At 38.8% G+C, this 12,936-nt stretch overlaps 1 protein-coding gene and 1 non-coding gene across 11 annotated transcripts in view; both read left to right on the forward strand.

The window, feature by feature from the left end:
* Nucleotides 1-12,936, forward strand: part of Plcz1 (phospholipase C zeta 1) — a 560,968-nt gene that overhangs the window by 353,650 nt on the left and 194,382 nt on the right. The window lies entirely within an intron of this gene.
* Nucleotides 481-544, forward strand: LOC147827498 (small nucleolar RNA SNORD45). Its single transcript, XR_015452382.1, has one exon. It is a non-coding gene; the product is annotated as a small nucleolar RNA SNORD45 (small nucleolar RNA).

Below are 12,936 nucleotides of genomic sequence, written 5' to 3' on the forward strand. Positions count from 1 at the left end.
ATGTTAGTAAGTATTCATGAAAATGCATGTATGTGAAAATAATTGTTAATAACAGTTAGTAGGCAAATTGGAACATTTTAAAAGCAATATACAACACCCGGTAAAATTTAAGATATTTATTTTTTGTGACTTATCATTTGTCCTTCTTACTGTCTTATAAAAAATGTGTCCATTGAGTTATGTTCAGGAATGCACATCACAAATAAAAAATAGTGAAAAAGTGGAAATATACTGTGTTCTTTATTAGTGAAATGGAAAGTCACTAGCGTCCATTTATTCAATATGATAATATACAGCTATCAAAAGGATTAAAGTAGATTCAAATATATCTTCAGAATAAGCTTTAAAAGATAATATTCCAGATATGTTACTGTCTATGCAAACTATTTAGTAGACTCTATCTATCTATCTATCTATCTATCTATCTATCTATCTCTTATCTATCTCTTTCCTATTCCTAATGGTTTTTTGTTTTTTTGTGTTTTCTTTTCGGTATTAGCTGAATGCAAAGCTGATGCAAGTTCTAAAATTAAACTGAGAACTTGGGAGAAAAATATGATGTTTTTTCACTGTGTTTAGAGTTGAGTTTGTTGAAAGCAGCAGCTTTAAAAAATTTTATAATAAAAAACTATTGCCCTGCCAAGCGAATCCAAACCCAAGGAGTCTGATGTTTTCAGAAAAGCAGGAGAAAGTCCCTTTATGTGTATGGTAGTAAATGATCAGAAGCTATATGAAAATATTTGTTACTTAAATGGCCAAATTTTGATTCTTATTACAAATACAGATTGTTTGGATGAGAAGTTAAATTTCCCTAACTGAAATTTGGAGTTATCATATGTGTCAGGGCTAAAGGTCATATTCTTTGATAAATAACCCAAACCTTGGTAATTGTTGCATATCTTAGGGACCTTCTTTTTCTTTCTTGGATAATACTGAAGAAAGGAGTTTTCTTTTAGGAAAACAATAAGCAAAACTTATATAGATTTAGATTTAAGTCATATTTTTGTCTCTCTTGGCCAGCACTGTAGCTTTCTGTTCATTTTGCTCCAGTGATTGGTAAAGTACAGATATTTTCTAACCTTCTCTTTCTTATCATCCTGAGGCATGTAATTTCTAGCACAATACTTTGACTTCTCAAAGCACTTATTTCAAAATGTTCATTCAACCCAAAGCTGTGAATCAAAATTTTAGATTTATAGGCTGAATCAAAAATTTAGATTTCTAGTTTGTGCTTTCATCACAGTAAAAGAGTAAAGACAGGCATGAGATGGACACATACTGACTTCAGCACAGCGAAGAACTCTGGGAAATACAGGGAAGAGAACACATTTGCTGGGGTGTTTTTAGTCATCCACACATCCATTTATTTCTTTTTAAAAGAAGATTGCAGGCCACCGCCAGAGGCACAGACACCCCGCCCTGCCGGAGGACCACGTGGCACAGACGCCAAGTGGCATCAGGATCTGCACAGCAGAGGCACCAGGGGGAGCATAAAGGCCATCGTTATGAGCCCCAGAAGATAGAGCAGAAATGAACAACAGAGAGGGCCTTTCTGATGCTCCTCAATGAAAATTGAAGCCCACTGGGAAAATGAAAAAAAACTCTTCAATAAAAGCACACTGGACCATCGTGGTTGGTAAGTTGGTGGGATCAGCACCTCCCATAGAAACCTGGACTTGCATAGCGGGGAGGACAGCTGGAACCTGCAGTAGAACCTTGCAGAGTTTAATCATACAGGAGGTCAGGGATCTCAACTTGGACCTTGCAGCCAGAAATCAGCCTGAATCTCAGTAGACTACAGCTGGCTTGCTGAGACTAATCAAATTAGACCCGCACATTGCCGCCCACATTGCCTACCAGGACAACAGAGACATATCCTGAGGGAGACCTTTTTTTGTTTGTTTTGATCTATCTATCTATCTATCTATCTATCTATCTATCTATCATCTATCTATCTGTCTGTCTATCTATCTATCTATCTTTTCTTTTTCTCTCTCTCTATCCCTCTGGCTCTATATTTCTCTCCCTCTTTGTTCCTGTTCCTGTCCCATTCTGAATTCTTTCTCTCTCTCTGTCCTCTCGACTATCACTTTTATAGGAAGGTGAATACAATTTCTAGCTTCCCTATTTTTGTCACTTTGTTCTATACTTGTCTCTGTTCTTTTGCTGTCTTCTCCTCCTGTCTTCAACAGATCCCCACAATTTGTGTGATCTCCCCATGTCCTCTAGCCTCACCTCTAACCTTTCCCTTTCCCTCTCCCTCTCTCTCTCTACCCCTCCCTCCCCAACCCCTGCTAAATCCTTATCTGGTAGTGTAAATTTGCCATATTGAAGGGTACACTTACTACAAATATATTTTGGGCTGGCCCCTAGATTTTGATCTAGCTCACGTGGTTAAAGATCACAGATTAACTGCTACCACAAATTGTCATTTTCTAAGCTGTGTTTGGTGCTGATTGTGTCAATTGGGCTAAGGTGTTGTGATTGATCTAATCAGTTGTCCTCCCTGGTATACTGAAAACAAGATTGCCTAAGAGTCATTAGAGACTCAAAGCCTAAAAAGTCCAGCTATACCTGGAAGATATCTCTGAGAAGCAATCACTCCATAGGAGCTCTAAACACTAGTAATAAAGATACTCAAAATAAGAAATATTGGAGTATCAGCCCAGGAATTGAAGCAAAAAACAGCACCAACAATAGAATTAAAAATGAGAAAACACCTTGGCAGGACACAATCACAGACTTCCAGCTCACCAAAGACAAATTCTGGGGGAAATGAGGTGGAAAAGTCTGATAATCAACCACCTGGATACTCTGAACTGCTAGCAGAGGAAGTAACAAAACAGATGGAAGGAGGCTCTAGAAAAATTCAAAACAGAAATAATTTCCCAGTTAACTACAGAGATGGTGAGCAGAGTGAAAGACATGATTAGAGGCTCTAGAACAGAAACACATAAAAAAAAAAATAGATGAGCTCAGAACCATGCTGAAAAGCATGAATGCCTGGCATAAGAAAGAAATGGCAACCATGATCACCAAACATAGGAAAGAAATGGAATCCATGAAACAGATTCAAACAGATATCCAGGAGATTAAAAACTCCATTGAAAGTATTCACAGCAGATTGAGCAAATGTGAAGATAAAATATCAGATATAGAAGACAGGATTGTGGTTACTGACAACAAAAATAGAGATTTCTTCAAAATAGTAAGGGACCAGAAGAAATCAATCCAGCAGCTGATAGATGATGCAAAGAAGAACAACATAAGACTGATAAGAGTCCACAAAAAAGCAAGAGAAAGTACAAATGACATTAAAAAAACTTTTCACAGAAGTAATAGTAGAAAACTTCCCAGACAGAGGTAGAGAATTGGACATACAGATAAGTGAGGCATATAGAACTCCAACTTGCCAGGATAAAAAATAAAATCTACACCTAGATGTATAATAGTGAAGTTCCCAGAAACCCAACAGAACAAAATCCTACAAGTAGTTACAGAAAAGAAACAAATCACCCACAAAGGAAAGCCCATCAGAATCACAGCCGACTTCTCAACACAAACCCTCAAGTCAAGGACAGCCTGGAGTGAAGTATTTCAAGCCCTAAAAGAAAATAGCTTCCAACCTAGACTGTTGTATCCTGCAAAATTATCTTTCAAAATCGATGGGGAAATTAGATACTTCCATGACAACGAACATCTGAGAAATTTCATGAACACCAAACCAGCACTCCAAACAATTCTAAACAATATCCTAGAAAAAAACAATGAAGGTCACAACTCCAGGAGACCCAACAGAGGGAAGCCACCAAGCAAGGCAAGAAACTTAAGGGTAAGGGGGAAAATAATAAAAGAGCCCCAAACAGTAAAACATCATGACAAGGATGAGTCAATATTTATCAATTATAATCATCAATTTTTTTTGGGGGGGACTAGGGATCGAACTCAGGACCTTGTACTTGTGAGACAGGCACTGGAACCACTGAGCTAAATCCCCAGCCTATAACCATTAATGTTAATGGCCTCAATTCACCAATCAAAAGAAATAGACTGGCAGAATGGATTAAGAAGCAAAATCCAACCATATGCTGTATACAAGAAACACACCTAATTCAAAAAGACATTCATAGAATGAAAGTAAAAGGATGGAAAACAGTTCTCCATGCGACAGGAACCCAGAAAAAAATCAGGAGTAGAAATCTTATTTACAGACAAAATAGATTTCAAACCAAAACTAATTAAGAGAGACAAAGATGGTCACTACATCCTTGTGAAGGGAACAATCCAAGAGGAAGAGATGACAATCCTAAATATATATGCACCAAATACGAATGCCACCAACTATACAAAACAAATATTACTAGACATGAAAAACCAAATAAGCACTAATACAATTGTAGTGGGGGACCTCAATACTCCACTGTCACAAATAGACAGATCATCTAGATAAAAAAATCAACAACAAAATTCTAGAACTGAACCAAGCTTTTGAACAAATGGACTTAATAGATGTTTACAGAGTGTTCCACCCCACAAAATCAGAATATACATTCTTTTCAGCTGCACATGGGTCATTCTCCAAAACAGACCACATGCTAGCTCATAGGACATGTTTAAGTAAATAGAAAAGAATTGAAGTTACCCCCTGTATACTACCAGACCATAGTGCAATAAAATTGGAGATCAATAGCATAAGAAACTGCAAAACCCCTACAAACACATGGAAATTGAATAACACTCTCCTGAACAACCAATGGGTGACAGAGGAAATTAAAGAAGAAATTAGACAGTTTCTACAAGTAAGTGATAATGCCAGTATAACATACAGGAATCTATGGGACACATGAAAGCAGTTCTATGAAGGAAATTCATAGCAGTGAATGCCCATATTAGGAAAACAGAGACAGCTCAAATAACCTATTACTGAACCTCAAGCTCCTAGAAGAAGAGAATGAAAAATGCAAAGCTCATACAAGACAGGAAATTATAAAGATCAGAGCAGAAATCAATGCAATGGAGACTAAGAGAAAGATACAAAAAATCAATGAATTGAGTTGGTTTTTTGAAAGAATAAATAAAATCGATAAATCCTTAGCCCACCTTATCAAAAAAAGGAAAGAAGAGGCTCAAGTCCATGCAATTAAGAAAGAAAAATGTGAAGTCACAACAGTTACAGCAGAAATCCAGAGGATCATCAATACCTACTTCGAGAACCTGTACTCTACTAAAATGGAAAACACAGAAGAAATGGACAGATTCTTAGATACATACGAATTGCCAAAGCTAAATGAAGAAGATATAAAAATTCTAAACACTCCAATTGCTATCAATGAAATTGAAAACATAATTAAAAATTTATCAATAAAGTAAAACCCAGGTCCTGATGGCTTCACTGCTGAATTCTACAAGACATTTAGAGAAGAACTATTGCCATTACTTTTTAAACTCTTCAATCAAATTGAAAGGAAAGCATTACTTCCAAAGTGAAAGGAAATTGAAAAATTGGAAAGCATTACTTCCAAAGCAAGTGTTACTTTGATTCCAAAACCAGGAAAGACCCAACCCAAAAAGAGAACTACAGGCCAATCTCATTAATGAACATAGATACAAAAATCCTTAATAAGATACTGGCAAACAGAATTCAGAGGGTCATCAAGGAGATCATACACCCTGGCCAAGTCAGATTTATCACAGGGATGCAAGGATGGTTCAACATTCGTAAATCAATAAATGAAATTCACTATATTAACAGACCTAAGGACAAAACCATATGATCATCTCAATTAATGCAGAAGATGAATTCAATAAAATCCAACACCAATTCATGATAAAAATCCTATAGAAAATTGGAATACAAGGTCTTTATCTCAACCTGATTAAGGCTATTGATGAAAAACCGATAGCCAACATCATACTAAATGGTCAAAAACTGAAAACCTTCAGGCTAAAATCAGGAACAAGACAAGGATGCCCACTGTCACCACTCTTATTCAATACAGTTCTGGAAACATTAGCCACAGCAATTAGAAAAGAGAAAGAAATAAAAGCAGTAAAGATAGGAAAGGAAGATTATTTGCTGACAATATGATAATCTACATAGAAGACCCAAAAAACTCTGCCAAAAGACTTCTAGATTTAATTGACAGATTCAGTAAAGTAGCTGGATACAGAGTCAACACTGAAAAATCAATAGCCTTCTTGTACACAAATAACAGACTCACTGAGAGAGAAATTAGGGAAACAATCCCTTTCACAATAGCATCCAAAAAAATGAAATATCTAGGAATCAATCTAACAAAGGAAGCAAAAGACCCCTACAGTGGAAACTATAGCACTCTGAAAAAAGAGACTGAAGAGGATATAAGAAAATGGAAAGACATCCCTTGCTCCTGGGTAGGAAGAACCAAGGTAGTGAAAAATGACGATACTTCCAAAACTGCTATATTGATTCAATGCAATGATGATTGAAATCCTAACAATATATTTCACAGAACTAGAGAAAACAATCCAAAAATTCATTTGGAACCAGAAGAGACCTAGAATAACAAAAGCAATTCTAGGCAACAGAGACATGGCTGGTGGTATCACAATCCCCAACTTGAAACTATATTACAAAGCTACTGTGATAAAAACACCATGGTACTGGCAAAGAAACAGACCTGAGGATCAGTGCAATAGATTTGAAGATACAGAAACAACTCCAGACATACTCAGCCACCTCATCTTTGACAAAGGAGCCAACCACCCTCATTGAAGGAAAGATAGTCTCTTTAATAAATGGTGTTGGAAAAACTGGATTTCAACCTGCCAAAGATTAAAACTAGACCCATATCTATCACCATGCACTAAACTCAGATCAAAGTGGATTAAAGATCTAAATATTAAGACAGAAACCCTAAACTTGCTGGAAGATAAATTAGGTAGAACTCTTGAAGACATTGGCATAGGAAAAAACTTTATGAACAAAAACCTCGGTAGCATGGGAACTAGCAGAAAGAATCAACAACTGGGATCTCATCTGATTAAAAAGTTTCTGCACTCCAAGAGAAACCACCAACTGAGCTAAGCGACAACCTACAATGTGGGAAAAAAATTTTAACAGCAGTACCTCAGACAAAGGACTACTGACTAGAATATACAAAGGACTTAAAAAAATCAGACCCCCCCAATTTAAAGACCAGTTCAAAAATGGGCATCTGAAATGAACAGACATTTCTCAGACAAAGAAGTAAAAGCAGCAAATAAGCATATGAAAAAATGTTCTACATCACTGGTCATTGGAGAGATCCAGATGAAAACAACACTGAGATTCTACCTCACCCCAGAAAGAAGGGCTATGGAAAAATCAACCAATAACAAATGTTGGCAGGGTTGTGAGGAGAAAGGAACCCTTCTCCATTATTGGTAGGGGTGCAGATTGGTGCAACCACTGTGGAAATCAGTATGGAGATACCTCAAAGAACTAAGACTAGAGGTCCCATTTGACCCAGCTATTCCCTTGCTGGATATCTGCCCAAAAGAATTAAAAGAATCATACCACAGAGATATATGTGCACCCATGTTTATAGCAGGACAGTTTGTAATAATGAAAGCTTGGAAACAGCCCAAGTGCTGTCAACTGGAGAGTGGGTAAAGAAGATGTGGTGTTTTTATAAAATGGAGTTCTACTGAGCCGTAAAGAATTTGAAACTAGAGACATTTATAGCTAAATGGATGAACATTGAGGCGATACTTTTAAGTGAAAATTAGGACACACATATGTAAATACTGAATAGTTGCTCTGGTGTGAAAAATTAAAAGTATAAATAATGATTAAAATGAATAATTGATAGTGGGAAATAGGAAGAAAAGGTCCAAAGGGGTAGGGGAAGTGGAAGGGTTAGGGGAAAGGAAAGAAGGGAAAGGAGAAATTATGAGAAAAGGAAAAAATGGAAACAAAGTCTTTGTAAATTGGAAGGGCTGGAGGGGGTGAAGGGAGGACAGGAAATAGGGGAAAAATAGGAACCAAGATATATTATGTAAAGGTACAAGTACCCAATGATAAATGTAAATGTCTCGTATACCTAAAATGTACTGATAAAAAATCTAAGCGGGGGGGGGGGGAAGGATTGCAACCCAAAGCTATTATAGCAAAATGTTAACATCTGCTTATTTTCTGAGAAGGTTACATATATAGAGGATTATTTTCTGTTTGAAATGTTTTATAGTTAGATATTTAAAAGAGAGAGAGTGGAGACAGGAAAACGATTCTCAGAATAATCCTGGAATGTCTGAGCACCTCAGATTAAATGCATATTAAATTTAAGATTTTTCAGATATTCTTATTACTATTACTTAGCTTATATAGGGCCACGGAGGGAGTTTCTACCCCTGTAGGCTTCCCTGTGAGGGGACTGATTATCTGCTTCTGCCTACCTCTGTACCGTGCTCCTGCTATTTGAGGTCATCTGTGTCAACACACCTGTGGCTCCCTATCTTGCTCCAGACCAAGCTCCTGCCCCTTTTGTAGCCTCTGTCCAGATCGGCAGTCAGCTTTACATCCACTTTCCCAGGACCCCCAATTGACTTGACACTCACAGTGTCTCCAGGCTGCCGTTTCTCTGGGCCATGTTAGCCTACTTGTTCAAAAGTTGTATGTTTTCTGGATTGATGTTGTTCGGTGCATACTAATCATTTTATATACTTCCCGTTTGGTAGTTCTGTCAGGGCACTTTCTCACCCTTTGCCAGACTTTGTGCTAGCAGTGCCATCCTCAGCGTTTTCTGAAAGGCTCACATTTACTCCTTGAAGACAGCTAGCTACCCAGTGAAGTTAGTAACCCTAGTAAAGAAATTAGCAGGACTGAGCATAAAGATTTGGGACTTATATGAATACAACCAATGGGCAAAGCAATAGGAATGAATGCAATTGTCCCAGAAGAAAGTTTAGCAAAAGAAAGAAAGAAAGAAAAGGCATAACACATCAGGTATGGCCCTAGGCAGTGGAAGAGGACTCAGCTGTGAGGAAAAAAGAGCAGAGCACTGGAGGGAATCTAAGGACTCCTGGGGATTACAGCACTTACTACCTTGGAAGCAAGGAGCAGACTTTCCAAGAGAGACAGAGTGGCAAAAACGTTCATGGTTTTAGGACAGTTAATTAGAATTATGTCATTGAAGCTGAAAATTAAGATGTCATTGGTAATTTCTGCAAAATAACAGTGAGGTAGCAGAGGAAGCCAGACTGAAATGGAATAAAAAATGAGGCAAGAAGGTGGAGGTGGAGGGGCATGAGCCAGACCTAAGGTGCTGTAATGTGTCGGTGTCATTTCTAAGGTGTGCTGAAATACTTCAGAAATACAGGTTTCTGGGTCTTACTCTTAAACAGTCTAATTTAGTCTTAGCAAGGGTCAGAAATCTGCATTTTAAATAGTCTAAATTTTTCCTTTAAAAGATTGGCAGTGAAAAAGAAGGAAAGTATGGAGGTGGGGGACCAAAATACTGGTGGGGTGACAAACACCTTGGAGTTTAACCTTGGATCCCTGAGAAAGCTTCTCCCTGGGGCAGTAATAACATTGAGGACCTAATAATAGTAGAACACTTCTCTAGCAGTTGTGTTTTTCATTGTAAATTATTTAATTGGCTTTTGATGTAAATCACTGTCATGAATTTGGGCACCAGAGCCCAATGACCTGTGGGATAAACCAAAGGTTGATATTTTACCCTCAATGAATGTTTATTGTTTGATTTTAAATATTGATTAATTGCTTGATTTCTGCAGACCCTAGGAATCAAGTGCTTGAGAATTAAAGAAAGAAAAAAAAAGGTCAGATTGTTTTCTATTCATTTCCTTACTAGCTTTCTTTTTTCTGTTATCCAAGACCATGGATTACTACTGATAACCATTAGTGGCTTCCTTGCCACTCCCTTGATTTTATGTGTGGCTAGTTGGTGACATCTTCCATTTATTTCTTTTTGATATGTTTTGGAATTGATCTCTTAATTTCCATTTATATGCCATCAGATTTTATTTGAATCTTTTAAAAGGACTTTTGCAAAAATATTTTTTTAAAAGTTAGGTTTATTCAGGCATAATTTAGGCACAAGAAAATTTATTCTTTTAAAGTGTATAATTCAGTGAGTTTTGACAAATAAACAGTCATGTAATAACTGCTATAATCAAAACAGAGTATTTCTAACTCCCCAAAATTTTCTCTCATGGTAGTTTGTAGTCAATTCTTTTCTCCCACTCTTTTCTGTTGGCAAACTGCTAACCTGCTTCAGACCCCTGTGCTTTTACCCTTTCTAGAAGGTAACATAGATGTAATCATTCAGTATGAAAACTTTTGAATGAGGCTACATTCACTTAGCAGAATGCTTTCAAGGTTCATTCATGATGTTGCCTTAATCAGTGTAGTACATTTCTTTTCATTGCTAAATTGTGTATGTGAGACCCAACTTAGCAACTTAGAAATAGCAACACCATGTTGAGAACATTCTCCTCCATTTTACAAATATGTGATTTTCAGCTGCACTCTGTCTCCAGGGAGAAAACCCCACCCCTAACTGATACATGTAACTGCAAGGTAAAAGAAACAGAAACTGTGTTTCAGGTGATCTGTAACAAACCGTTACCCAGGGGAATGGAAGGAACTAACTGCTTATCTTGGCTTCTGTAACCAGCTTCTGCAACAACCCGTAATCCAGGGGAAGGGGAGGAGGGACTTTTTCTGCATTTTTCCCCTTTAAATAAGCAGTCCTCATTTCAGTTGGTGCCTTTTGTCCTGTTGGTTGGAGTGTACATGGGTCCCGGACGGAAAATAAAGTTCTCCAGTGAGTTCTCATGACTGTGTTGTGCCTCAAGAGATTGTCGCTAATCTAATCCAGGAATGAGGTTCAACATTTGGAGGCTCCAGTGAGATCTCCTTGAGCTGAAAGTCTTGGGCCTTACTGCTGCCTGGGTGTCACTGACCTGCCTGAATTTTGGGGAGGCCACCCCAAGGCGTTCCAGGGCCCTGAATTTGGTGTTTGTTGATGGAGGTGTGCAGACCTTGTTTGGACTGGCCCTAGAGAACTTTATTTTGAAAGCCCCCAGAGGTAAGGACCTGATGGTTTTTGTGGGTTGTGACTGAGGGAACAGAAGGAGGTCGGACACGACACAGACTCCTCTTTGGGGATTCACTGTGACTGCAGGAATCACCCACCATGTTAAAGAGTGACACGGGGTGGCACTCAGTTGTTTGTCTGGTGCCATATCTGTCTTGTTTGTCCTTGCACTGTGTTCTATGTTGTTCTCTCTTTCTAGTAGGAAGAAGGAAAAAGGTATGGGAAATTCTGAATCCAGGGGACCTGAGCCTCTAAATTGTGTTTTGAAAAATTTTAAACAAATATATTCTGAGGATAAGGAGGATGAATATGGGGTGAAGTTTTCCAAAGGAAAACTTCACACTCTCTGTGAACTAGAATGGCCTAGATTTGGGGTAAACTGGCCACCCAAGAGAACCTTTGACCATGGGGTCTGTCGGAGAGTCTAAGCAGGAGAAATGGGACTATGATACCCAGACCAATTCCCATATACTGATGTGTGGAATGATATGATTGATGACCCTCCCAAATGGCTTTGACATTGCTCTCTTAAATTCGATGGACTCACTAATATTGTTTGGAAGAAACCAATGAGACTGGGCACCAAAAGCCCAAATTTTGGTGGCCAAATCTGAGGATAAATCTAACCCTTGCCTCCATACTAACCCATTTCTTCATAAGAAACCAGGATCGACAGGTGTCTTTCCTTCTCACCCTGAGGATGAGATGGATTCTTTTTCCTTGCCCCCTCCCTATCCTAGTGTGCCACCTCCAACCCCAGATTCGACACAAGAAAATCTCCAGTCACCCCCTCACACCAGGTCAGGACAAGATTATGGGCCTTGCAGAACCGCAGTGGGGGGCCCTGCCTCCCCTGACTCTGTGACCGGAGTGGCCCCCCTTTTCCCCTCCATGAGGCCCAACCTGGAGGAGGCTTTGTGTATGTGCCTTTTACCACTAGTGATCTTTATAATTGGAAACATCAAAACTCCCCTTTCTCTGAAAAGCCCCAGGCTCTAATCTCTCTTCTGGAGTCTGTTTTCCACACCCATTAGCCTACCTGGGATGACTGCCAGCAATTCCCACAAACTCTTTTTACCTCAGAAAAAAAGGATTGTATCCTTTAGGAGGCAATTAGAGCTGCCCTGGGACCCAGTGGTGATTCCTCCCCTGACCATGCCTAACGCCTGGAGGCTGTCATGCCAGCAAAGAGTCTGAATTGGGACCCCAACACAAATGAGGGTAAGAGGGAATTGGACACCTACCACCAGCACCTTTTGGGTGGACTCCACTTGGCAGTATGAAAGCCTACTAATTTGACCAAGGTAAGTGAGGTTCTACAAAACAAAAAGGAGTCACCTGTGACTTTTCTAGAAAGGCTTTTAAAAGCCTACCAGGTATATACCTCCATCAACCTGGATGCACCAAAAAACCTTGCCACTATTAATCTAGCTTTTGTTTCTCAGTCATCCCCAGACATTAGAAAAAAATTACAGAAATTAGAGGGATTCCAGGGAAAGAATAGATCTTAGGTATTGCCCAGAAAGTCTTTGATAATAGAAATACTCCAGAAAAAACAGTTGCCAAGAGGCTTGGAAAAGTAACCATTGCTGCACTGGAAGCTCATAAGACTTAAGACACAGGGAGGAGAAAAAAAAATCACCACCCAGAGACAAACATTGCCCTCCCCTAGGGAAAGACCAATGTGCTATTTACAATAAACTTGGACACTGGAAGAGGGACTGCCTTTATAAGAAAAGGGAAGAAAGCCAGGACAAAAGGGACCAAAAATACTGGCAGTAGAGGAAACAAAAGACTAGGGATGTCAGGGCTCATTTTTGTTGAGCCCCTGGGAGCCCATGATAATAGTCAAAGT

The sequence above is a fragment of the Heterocephalus glaber genome, unplaced genomic scaffold, assembly GCF_053883595.1.
Source record: "Heterocephalus glaber isolate CG9 unplaced genomic scaffold, H.glaber_assembly_v1.0 deba00001444, whole genome shotgun sequence".
Taxonomy (NCBI): Eukaryota; Metazoa; Chordata; class Mammalia; order Rodentia; family Bathyergidae; genus Heterocephalus; species Heterocephalus glaber.